The sequence below is a fragment of the Hippopotamus amphibius genome, chromosome 11 (genome assembly GCF_030028045.1).
Source record: "Hippopotamus amphibius kiboko isolate mHipAmp2 chromosome 11, mHipAmp2.hap2, whole genome shotgun sequence".
Taxonomy (NCBI): Eukaryota; Metazoa; Chordata; class Mammalia; order Artiodactyla; family Hippopotamidae; genus Hippopotamus; species Hippopotamus amphibius.
In genome coordinates, this window is record NC_080196.1 from 10,687,271 (window position 1) to 10,699,639 (window position 12,369).

General features: G+C 43.6%; 1 long non-coding RNA gene across 1 annotated transcript; it reads left to right on the forward strand.

The window, feature by feature from the left end:
• The first annotated feature begins 3,845 nt into the window (after window positions 1-3,845).
• LOC130830783 (uncharacterized) lies at window positions 3,846-12,105 on the forward strand. Its single transcript, XR_009047906.1, has 4 exons — window positions 3,846-4,048; window positions 7,986-8,111; window positions 8,971-9,125; window positions 11,852-12,105. It is a non-coding gene; the product is annotated as an uncharacterized LOC130830783 (long non-coding RNA).
• Window positions 12,106-12,369: the final 264 nt, after the last annotated feature.

Below are 12,369 nucleotides of genomic sequence, written 5' to 3' on the forward strand. Positions count from 1 at the left end.
TGCCTTTGGCCTTTGCTGTGTGAAGCAGCTGTGCAGCCAGAATGCAGAATGAAACTTTTGGGGCCATTGGACCTAGATGTGCTCGTGAAACTCACCTAAGAAAATCCTTGTAAGGTGCAAAAGTGGAGGAAAGAGGCTTAACAGACGCAGCCAAGATCTTAACCCTCAATGTTGATTGCAAGGAGAGTTGCATTAACAGGGGGCAGATGCCTTCCATTCTATTCTTAGACTTTTGGGTCAAGCTAAGGTATAGTCCAGGGGTCAACAAGCCAGGGCCTCCTGAGCCAAATGGCCTGTTGTCCTGTGAGTCAGGAGTGATTTTTACATTTTTAAATTGTTGGGGGAAAAAAAATCAAAAGAAGAATAATATTTTGTGATGCATGAACATGATATCAAATTTACATTTTAGAGTGCATAATAGTTGTACTGGAGCAAAATTACACCATATTGACAAAGGCTACTCTTACACTACACAATCAGAGCTGAGTAGTTGCAAAAGAGACCATATGACCACCAAAGAAAAAAATAACAACAAAACACCGTTACAAAAACAGTTTTCTGATCCCTGATAAAGTTCATCCTTAAGTTCAACCTTGTTCCTTAAATAGATGCCTGAGGTCGTGCATGGATTCTTTTCAGAGGGTGGTTACAACATCTACTGAGGAATGAGCCATTGATTTTTATAAAATAGGAACTGACATGGGACAAGTGACTTGACTATTAGGGAAACACAAATTAAAACCGTAAGATACTGTTTCACACCTACCAATTTGTAAAGAAATTTTAAGGCTGATAAATGCCGTGTTGTGAGGGCGCAGAGCAGTACGTACGAGCACTGCTGGTGGAAATGAAAATTGGCACAGCTGCGTGGGAGAGCAACTTGGCAATTCCTAGTAAAATGGAAGATAGGTTCATTAAATGACCTATGATTCCACTCCCAGGTTTATCCCCTATTCTGAAGAAATTCTAGCCGATCTGCAAGAGGGAACACATTGAAGGATGTTCCACCTCGCCCGGTTTACATGGTAAATTAACGCTGTTAGTTAATGGTTTCCCCCTTTGCTCCCCGGCACATGGTAGGTTGTGCTTTCAGTGCCCTTGTGGCTGGGTGGAGCCCTGTGGCTAGTTTAGGACATTGGGTTGTGAGCAGAAGTGACACATGTCACGACTGGAGTGTATACAAGGCCAATGTGAGATGCTTCCAAGTTACAACAACCCATAGAAACCAAGAAGAAATTATAGCACAAAATAGAAAATACTTCAAATTAAATAACACTCCATATCAAAACTTACCATTATACTATCAAATACTACATATCAAAGCTATAGCCGTGCTTAACATGTAACTTATAGCTTCAAGAGCATATGAGCAGAGAAGAAAATCTGAAAAAAGTCAATAAACTTTGAATCTGAGTTTGGACTCCTCAGAAGCAGATCGCAAGCCAATGATTCGAAGGTAAACAGTTTACGGGGAGTACAGTAGTTTCCCGGGGCTGCTGTAATAAAGTACCACAGACCAGATGCGTTAAACAGCAGAAATTTATTTCTTCACAGCTCTGTAAACTAGAAGCCTGAGACCGAGGTGTTAGTGGAGTTGGTTTCTCAGGCCTCTCTCCTTGACTTGTAGACAGCCACCTCCTCCCTGCATCCTCACATGGCCATCTCTCGGTGGGTGTCTGTGCCCTGACCTCCTCTTCTTATAAGGACAACAGTTAGCTTGCATTAAGGCCCATTCCAATAACCTCACTTTAACTCCATCACCCATGTAAAGGTCCTGTCTCCAAATACTGTCACATTCTGAGCTATTGGGGGTTAGGATTTTGACGTGTGAATTTTGAGGGGAACACAAGTTAGCTACAGGAGCGAGGTCTGGGAAGGTAGAAACACAAACAGAGAGTGAGACAGGGAAGGGAAGGCAGCCAGTAAAGGGTGTAATATTAGGGCAGACATCACAACAGGTGACTGGAGTGTGACTGCCAAGGAATGCTCTATAAAATTAGGTAAAGTATGCATGAGAATTATCCTGGCCAAAGGACGAGAAGCTGCTGTATTTACAGCCTTTGGTTAAGGGTTCCTCGCACGGATGTTAGTTCCCAGGCACTTCTAGCCCACTACGTCCACAGAGAGGGTTCAGGCAACTCCATGGCAGCCCTCGGACACAGCATCAAATGTTGGCCCTTGGAAGTCAGGCTGGTGAGCGTGAGAATGGCAAGGGGACCTATGAGCGGAGCTCCAAGAGGGTCTGCTTAGCAGCCTTCTCCAGAGGTTACAAAAGAGCAGCAAACGAACCCAGATAGAATTCAGTAATTCAACCAAATTCAAATATATAAATAGATAAGACCCACAGAACTACGGATTGGTTCATTAAAATACTAATAAAACGTTTAAATTACTATTAAGACATCGAAAATAAACAATGTGAGGAATTTTAAAACAGGAATTATTACTGATCCCACAGACATAAGATCATTAAGAGAAGAAGCAGAAATAAAAAAGAGAGCAAATAGTAATTCCATTCCTAGGTATACACTCAAAAGAATTGAAAACAGGTACTCAAACATAATATATGCACATGCATGTTCATAGCCCCAATATTCACAAAAGCCAAAAGGTGGAAACAATCCAAATTTCCATCAATGGTTGAACAGACAAGTTGTGGTATATCCATACAACAGAATATTCTTCAACTGTAAAGAGAAATGAAGTACTGACATATGCTACAACATGGATGAACCTTGAAGACATTATGCTAAGGGAAAGAATCAGACACATGAGACCATATACGGTATGATTTCACTTATATGAAATATTCAGAATAGGTAAATCCGTGAAGACAGAAATTACACTGTTGCTTGCAAGGGTCCAGTGGAGAGGGGAATGGGGAGTGACTGCTTAATGGGTTCAGGGTCTCCTTTTGGGGTGATGAAAGTATTTTGGAACTTGATAGAAATGTGATTGTACAACCTGGGAAAGTATGAAATAACTTGGAATTGACCACTTCGAAATGGTTAAGTTGATATGTGAATTTTACTTCAATAAAAAAAATTAAGATGGGGTAAGGGGGGGAGGGATAAACTGGAAGATTGGGATTGACACATACACACTACTATATATAAAATAGGTAATTAATAAGGACCTACTGTATAGTACAGGGAACTCCACTCAATACTGTGTAATGGCCTATATGGGAACAGAATCTAAAAAGGAGTAGATATACATATATGTATAGCAGATTCACTTTTGCTATACACCTAAAACTAACACAATATTGTAAATCAACTATACCCCAATAAAAAATTTTTTTTTAATTTTAAAAAATTAAAAGAGAGAATGAAAAAGGGAGTAGAACTACCTGGTGGTATTTAAGTATGGAGTGCAGACCATATGCCAGATCTACAGTTGCCACACCCTGACAATTTCTAATATTTTGATGATCTCAGCAAGTGTCCCCAATTGTCCTGTAAGGTAGGGTTTACTAATAATATTCATTTTTACAGAAGAGAAAGGAGTTCCTGGGGAAGCACCTGATCACTTCCCTGTCTTTGTGTCCCTTCGTATTTTGCAGAGTTGATCCAGAGTCTCTCTCTTCAGAAGCGGAACCCAGAAACACAGATGAGCTTACTTTAAGGCTTGGAGACGTCTCAGCTAAAGGAAGTGGGCCAGGGTGGAGTGAGGTGCTCTGACATTCCAAATATAGCCCGTGCTTGGCCACTTCGGAAGATAGATCGGTTGCTAGCAACAAGTACTTAGAACGTGTGTGATCTGGCATGTCTTGAGCTGTGAAGTAGATGCAACGCAGGCAAAAAAATCGATGCTGTCATAGGGAGGGGCTGTGTGAGGTGCTGATTGCCATCTGCAGTGCCTGGAGGACGGGTGGAGAGGAGTGAAGAATCTCTTTCTTTTTAATAGATTTTCAAGGTGGGAAAATCATACTGCAACTCCCAAGCATTCGGGAACGACTGTACGTAAGACAGAAAGCACATCTAACGTGGTGCCGGGAACACGGGACACTCTTTACCTTGCAGATTCCTGGGTGTCGGAAGAAAAGGTAAGAGCATTTCAATTGTCCCTTAGGAGTAAGTGTTCCCCTTACTCCTTCCAGCCACTTATGCGGAGCCCCAAAGAGACAGCAAAGAGCAGAATAGCAAGTACTGATGACTGTGGGGTTTCTAGTCACCATCTAGGATGGCTTCTATGATCTCGGGAAAAGGATGCAGAAGATGTTAGGTGAGATGGGAAAAGAGAAAAGACTGAAGCCTGAACCACAACCCTATAGGCATATGGTGAAGCTCATTCTTTGGCTTGGTTTAGAATTTACGTTAGAAGGTACATTAGCAAAATCTCTGAGAACCGTACGTTATTCCCTACAATTACACCAGGAGAAGTAGGTTAGTATTTAATCTTTATTTTAATTTTACCAAGGAGAAAATTATATTACAAATGTTAACGTAAAAGTGCAAATTAGCATGCAATCATAGGTCCAAAAGCTGAAGAGACTTTTGACTAAATCCTAGAAGAAATCAAACTATTGAAAAAGGAGGGAGAAGACAAAGAAGGATTAAAGTTAAAAGGAGAAAACCTTAGGTTTACACATTATTTCTTAAACCCTAAAACCCTGCACTTTTATTGTCACCCGGTCATCGAATTTATCGGTGCTTGATCTGTTGATTTAAACTCTGAATTCAAGTCCTTCCTGCCACTTTCCTGCCTTCATTCAGGCCTGGATTATTTCTTTTCTTTTTTCTTTTTTGTAAGTATATATTTCTATTGTGGTAAAGTACACATAACATAAAATTTACCATTTTACCTATCTTCAAGTGTACAATTCAGTGGCATTAAGTGTATTAACAATATTGCATACAATCATCACACTCTTGAGAACGGAACAGAACTTTAAGGATGAGTTTTCTGAATTGGTTCTGGGAATTGACTCTGATTCGATTTTAAAATGCTAATGATCCTATTTTCAGTAGTAAAGGCACAAGTAAGTTACGTGAAGAAGTTCTCAAAATGCCTATGGTTGCCACTTCTGCAACACTGCCTTCTCGCTCCTGCAGGAAGAGGCTAGGGTCTGGTTTACAGATGGTTCTGCACAGTACACAGGTACCACCCCAAACTGGACAGCTGCAGCACTGTAGCTCTTCTTTCTGGAACATCCCTGAAGGACAGTGTGAAGGGCAATCCTCTCAGTGGGCAGAAATTTGAGCGTGCCCCTGAGTGTCTGCTTAGAAAAAGAAAAGCCCAGATGTGTATCATTATACACTGATTCATGGACTGTGGCCAGTAGTTTAACAGGATGGTCAGGGATTTGGAAGGAATGTGATGGGAAAATGGTGAGGAGATTTCAGGAAGAGGTGTGTGGATAAGTGTCTCAGAATGGGCAAAAAATGCAAAGATATTTGTGTCCCATGTAAATGCTGACCTAAGGGTGACCTCAGCAGAGGAAGATTTTAACAATAGGATACCCTGTTCTTTGGATGCCAATTGGCCTTTTTCTCCAGTTACTACTCTTATCATCACAAAGGGCTCAGGAAGAAAGTGGTCATGGTGGTAGGGATAGCCCATGCCTGGGCCTAACAGCAAGGACTTGCACTCACTAAGGCTTACCTGGCTACTGCCTTTGCTGAGCATCCAGTCTGCCTAAGGCAGAGGTCAACATGGAATCTTCAATGCGGCACCACTACCTGTGATCCGCCAGCTACCTAGTGGCAGGTACATTGATTACATTGGATCACTTCCATCATGAAAGGGATAGCATTTTGTTCTTAATACAATAGACACTCAGGATACAGATTTGCCTTCTTTGCATGCAATGCTTCTGCCAAAACTACCATCTGTGGACTTACAGAACGCCTGTCCACCATCATGGTATTCCACACTGCACTGCTTCTGAGCAGGGAAATCACTGCACAGTAAACGAAGTGCACAATGGGCTTATTCTCATGGAATTCATTGGTCTTACCATGTTCTCCACTCCCCTGATGGGACCAGGTTCTCCAGAAGGCTGTGTGTGCTCTGAATCAGTGCCTAACAGGTGATGCTGTTTTTCCCACAGCCAGGACTCATGGGTACAGGTATCAAGGACAGGTATCACTATTACCCCTAGTGCCCAACTAGCAACACTTTTGCTTCCTATTTCCTCAACCGTACACTCTGTTGGCCTAGAGGTCTTAGTTCCAAAGGGAAGAATGTTTCTACCAGGAGACACACAAGGATTCTGTTGAGCTGGAAGTGAAGATTATTGCCTGGCCCCTCTGGGCTCTTCATGCCTCTCATTCAACAGGCCAAGAAGGGAGTCTCTTAGTTATTACCAGGCCCTATGATTAGGGTCAAAGAAAATGTATAGCAACCCAACCCAAGAAGGATTACTAACGGCCCAGATTCTGGAACAATGGTTTGAGTCACTCTACCAGGTAAAGAACCACAGCCAGCGGAGGTACTTGCTGAAGGCCGAGGAAATACAGAATGGGTAGTGGAAGAAGGTAGTTATAAACACCAGCTATACCCACATGACCACTTACATAAACTAAGGGTAACAGACTCAAGAGACCAACACCTGGATCCTGAAGGATGTTTCTGAGTGGCTGAATCAACCAGCTCTACAGTCTGCCCTACTTCTTATTAAGTGAAAGAAATAACCTTATTGCTTAGGTCGAGGTTTACTTATACTGTAAGCCAAAATTATCCCAACTAATACAGTGTAGGGGAGTGAGAAATACTGTTTCTATTATGAGGACCCCAAAATCTGGGCCATGGGCTGATTTTAGAAGAAGAAATGAAAGTTGTCCTTACTCTATCACACCCCACAAACACGTCTCTTCCCTTCCAGGTTCCTGAAATTCCTTTACCAGGTGACAAAAATTATTTTTCTATAATTGACTATCAACCTGCTGACAAAGGAAAATAGTAGTAGAGAAAAATGCCTAAAAACTAATAAAGCATTCGGATTTAAACAAGACCCCCTTTACACTATCAAATTGATTTTAAAAGATCCTATCATTCAAATTGCTGGCCAGGTTGTGCTAACATTTTTGAAAGCAAGAAAAATGTATCAACTTCTCTGATAAGTATCAGTCTGCTTGGGTTGCTATAACAAAATGCCATAGACTGGGGGGCTTAAACAACAGACATTTACTTCTCACAGTTCTGGAGGCTGGAAAATCCAAAATAAAGGTGCTAATAGATTTGGTTCCTGGCGAAAACTCTCTTCCTGGATTATAGATGGCTGCCTTCTTGCTGTGTCCTCATGTGGCCTTTCCTGGGTACATGCACATGGAGGCGTGAGATCTCTCTACCTTCCTCTCCTTATAAGGGCATGAATCCCATCATAAAGGCCCCACCCTCATGACCTCATCTAAACCTAATTACTTCTCAAAGGCCCCACCTCTAATTAGCATCACCTTGGGGATGAGGGCTTCAACGTATGAATTTTGGGGGTACACAAATATTCAGCTAACAGTAAGCAATGTTAAATCCTTATTAAAAACCATAAAAAGTCTCACACCTTGGTCAATGTCCTCCAGCCAATGACTGCCAGGAACACACAACACATCTGTGTTTAGCCAAGTTGGGTTTAATGCTCTTGGGGAACCATGGGGAAGGTTGGTGAGAGTCTTAGGACTTTTGATAGGATTTTGGCTCGTGCTAGATGTTTTGGGGGTGAATTTTAAAAAGTGGTGGTTGCTCTAGGTTGTTTGTTGTTGGGAAGTAACAGTAATTCTATGAATAAATCTCATCTAGAAGGAGGAAAGAGTAGGGTAAGGCTAACACTAAAACTAGTAAAGAAGCAGAAGTCACTCATATTACCCAGGATATGCAGATGTTGGGTTATTTTGTGGTTTGAACAAGGTTCATGATTTATCTGGGCTCAGACATGATTATGGAGTGGTGTGGTCTAACATTCGTGTTCTATGAAATTGTTTGTGTTCTGTAAGTGCCAGGCCAGCTCCTAGATGCAAAAGACTGTTTTCCTCTTTACCTTTCAGTGCAAACACAGTGTGTATAAGTCATCTGGGGCTGCCTTAGCAAAATGCCACAGACTGGGTAACTTAAACAACAGAAATTTCTCACAGTTCTGGAGGTTAGAAGTCCAAGATCACGATGCTGACAAGGTTGGTTTCAGCTGAGGCCTCTCTCCTTGGTTTGCAGATGGCCAGCTTCTTGTTGTGTCCTCAAATGGACTTTCTTTTGTGCATGAAGAGAGAGAAAGATCTCTGATGTCTCTTCCTCCTTTTGCAAGGACACCAGTCTTATCGAATTAAGACCCCACCTTTATGACTTCATTTAACATTAATTACATCCTTAAAGGTCCTGTCTCCAATACAGTCACCGGGCGGGGGCGGGGGGGGGGGGGGGGGGGGCGGGGTGTGGAGGGGTGTGTTAGGGCTTCAACATATAAATTAGGGGGGGACTTAATTCAGTCCGTAACACTGTGCAGCAGGGTCCATGATTTCTAGAGAGATCTTTCACAGAAGGTAAAAGTACTGCACATGTTGATCTACTTTAACAGTAGAACTTAGAAATAACTAAATATCAAAAGCAGAATAGAAAAGGCAGGTGATAGCTTGGAGGACAAATGGGCCCATGGCTGGCTCAGATAGTATTAGGGTTGTGGGTTAATTGGTAACTGTTTTTAATGATTAATTTTTTCATGTTTCTATAATATTGCTTTTGCAGCAATTAAGATACAAATACCTATGGGAAAGTTGATAAATAGATTTAAACTTTTTTGCCCCATAGAGTAAATGAAGGCTAGCAAGTGCCATCAGATGTTTTAGTGTGCTTATGCGTGGGACAACAAGAAGAGGGGACCACAGGGCACTGAGGTGGGGAGGAGACCCACGTAAGCTGGGGTCTTGGTGAAGACCATAAAGGGCAGCTGGGGAAAACCCCAGAAATCTCCCACCTTCTGATGTGCCTGTCGTCAGTCCTGCTGTACCATCAGCCCATAATGACCCAAATCACTTCCAGGCTCTGCCTTCAGAACTGAGCCAAACTCCCGTGTGTCCTGGCTGCAACCTCCCACAAGCAGATGGGAAGGGAAAATCCCTTGAAAGAAGAATCCACAACCACCCCACCCCCACCCCCAGCTGAACTCTCGCTTGGGTCAAGAAAGGTTCCCTGAGGTAAGAGATGCTAAATGACATTCCTTTCAGTCTGTTTCTGTTGCTGTTCTCATAACTGTTCTTTCAGTTGTTTTTTTGTTTTGTTTTGTTTTTTAACCTGAAAGAGCCACCCCCAGTATAAAGACTAGATGGGGTAGAGATCTTTATTTAGGTTGTAGACCTTGAAAAAGTGCTCCAGAGCCCTAAGCGTGCAGACCGGACTTAGTTTTGGGACAAATCATTACTGAAGAGAACATGCTGTAGCCTTCATTCTCAAAGTAGAGTTCAATGCTACTATCTGGGCCAAATCTATTTTTAGGATAAAGGCTGTGATCTCTCCTACCAACCAATTTCCGCTAAACAGTATGCTGTGTCCCAGGGCCGGGCACCGCCTCGGAACGGCAGACCACACAGACCTCCCCGCTAATGTGGCCCACCCCACCTGCTCGTCCACACGGGGGCCCCTGGAGGTTTAAAAGAGTTTGTTTTGAAATGCAATGGCCACTGGAAAAAGCTTTTCTTTTCATATGGGAAAAACGTCATAAAGCGTTTATTTCTCATGATTAGTGTTCACAGCCCCAGCCCGGAATGCTTTCTCCAGCCAATTTGTCGTTGAATCTTATAAAACAGATCTCTCTTCTTGATCTGATTTTTTCCCCCCTGTGCATTTGTTCTGCTTCAACCTTTCAGCACATTTGTTAACTTGAGTGACACTGAAAAAACTCGCCACCCCATTAGTGTGGAGTCATGCCATCCACGGAGTGTGCATCGCTCATTTAATCAGGACGGCTTGGTTCCTTCCCAGATGTTCCCTTTCAGCAGATACCATTGTGTTTTAAAACTTTGGATAATTATAGCTCTGTAAACCTGGAGGACAAGATTGGTTGGCTCCAGCCAGCTCCTTGCTCCTATGTAATAGCTTCATTGTTTAGTAATCGCCCTATTCACAGAGCAAAGGGATCCCTGTCAGCCAAGACATCTATTCAAAGCACTTCCCCTGTGCTGGATAAACAGGAGCAGGAGCAGGAGCAGTCCTAGCTGGAGCACCAAAACACCCGCCAGACTTGCTACAAGCTGGACCGGGGCTGCTTTTACCTTCCCAAATGGAACCCTCCTTCAGAAATGGCTTCACCTTTTCTTGGTAACAAATCAGCCTGCAGACAGAATCTTTCCCTTTGCTGGTGAAATCCCTGCTAAATGCAGGGAGCCCCTAATGGGTGGGGCAGGCCAATGTGGGGGGTGGGGGAAAAGCTGGGCCACTGAGAAGTGAGATGAAGGGTATGGGATGAGACACAGAGCCCTGGGGGTGGTTCACACCTGTTGTCCCTGTCAGGGAAGAAGACAGTTTCCTCTATCCTTCTAGGTTTGCCTTCTGGTCTAAGAATTAAATTGACATGAGACAGATTAACACGAGAAAATCAAACAAAAATCTGATAACGTGTACACAGGGGAGGGACCCAGGAGAACTGCATCACTCAGCAAAATGGCCAAAGCCCTCACCTTAAACACCATCTTCAGCTGGAGACAAAAAGGGATGTTGGGGGTAGTGGTTTGGGGCATCAAAGGCGAGCAAGGCAACTGACATGGAGGTGGATGAGGAAACATTTGGTAAATGACTATGCACTAGACGCTGCAGAGAGGCGACAGGACCCAGGGTGGACTCTGGTCTTTAGCCCCTGCCTAGAGTTCCCCCCATAAGCTTGTATTCTTTGAGGATATCTCTGGTGGCAGCTCTATTCCAGGTAGGTGCCCACTATCTAACTTCTTTTAGGCAGTTAAAGGCAAGGTCAAGGTTTCTTCCTGAGTCTTTTGGGCCTTGATTATTTTCAGCTTGAAATAATCCACATGCCAAAGTGACACTTTAGGGTGACGAGTTTTGCTCCCCTACATTCGCAAGGATGAGAGGAAGGAGAGAGAAACTTCCCTAAGCTATTTCCAGGAAGAATCCAGAATGGGAGCTCTATGGGGGAGTGAGGGGGAGCTGCACAGCGTAGGGAAAGTTAGAGAGTTCTTAGATTTTGTGGAGGATTTCACTAGGGAGTCCAGACCCACGCTTCCCGGCCTGCAGGCTCCCAGTGAATGTCAGCGCCCAGTTTCCTCTGGCTCTTGCCCACACCTGCTGATGTAGCAGCATCTGCCCCCTGGAAGTGCCCCCACTCCCCCACTGGTGTTTTGGAGATTCCCTGGGAAATCTACTTAGAGGGTAAAGACCTTGAGCCACACAGAACTGATTTCCTCTAATGTTCCCAGTGGACCCAAGAGCCTAGGGCCGCCCCATCAGAAAATGAAAGGCCTTCAGCAAAGCACCCAACACACAAGCTGCCCTTCCGCCTCCTCAGCTGTCTCCCTGTCCTGATGCTGCAGCCCCAGGAAAGCACACAGTAGAGAATGAGAGAAAAAACAGAGAGAGATTTAAAACATAACAGTCAATAGTGATATAGAATACCCACCGAAGCTGGTTCAATATGGGCCCGGGAGGTGCAGAAATGCTGTGACTCGTTCTTGGGAATCAGTGTGCTCACGCTTGATTATTAGAAACATTTCTTTCTCTTTCTCTTTTCTTTTCCTTTCTTTTCTCTTCTTCTTTCTTTTTTCCTACATACGTGTATGCATATCTTCTTTTCATAATATATTTATGTATTTTGTATGAACCTATATATATGTATAGCATCATGGTTTTGGCATAAAAATTATTTTAGAGCGAAAATATTTGAAATCTTTTCTGAACTTCCCTTATCTGACTAAAGCAGAGCCTTCTGAAAAATACAGCTGCCACCAACCCCCCTCCAAGGGGGTTTCCTGCAAATTCCAGGAAGGAGACAGACTGCCCATTCCCATCAGCACCAAGAAAACCCCAACAGAACCTGGTATACTTTCCCACTGAACCCCTCCCCACCCCACCCCCCTTTTGTTAAGTTGATATATAAACCTTTACTCTGAGTATTCAGCAAGTTACTCATTGCTGAGAACTCCTACAGGCATGTGTAAATAAACCTTGTCTTTTCTCCTGTTCGTCTGTCTAGCGTCAGTTAATTTGCAGGCCCCGACCATCTCTCTCTCTCACACACACACACACACACACCCCCTCTGCTAACTTACAGTACCTGCAGGCCCCTTCAGATCTGAAGATATTCTGAATCCCTGTCCCACAATGCCCCGTTGTCACCCCCACCCTGACACACATTGCACACAAGCCACTAGAAGTGGGTCTCCTCCCGCCGGGCTCTGCTTCTGTTGGGCGCATCAGCTGTGTCCTGCCTGGTCG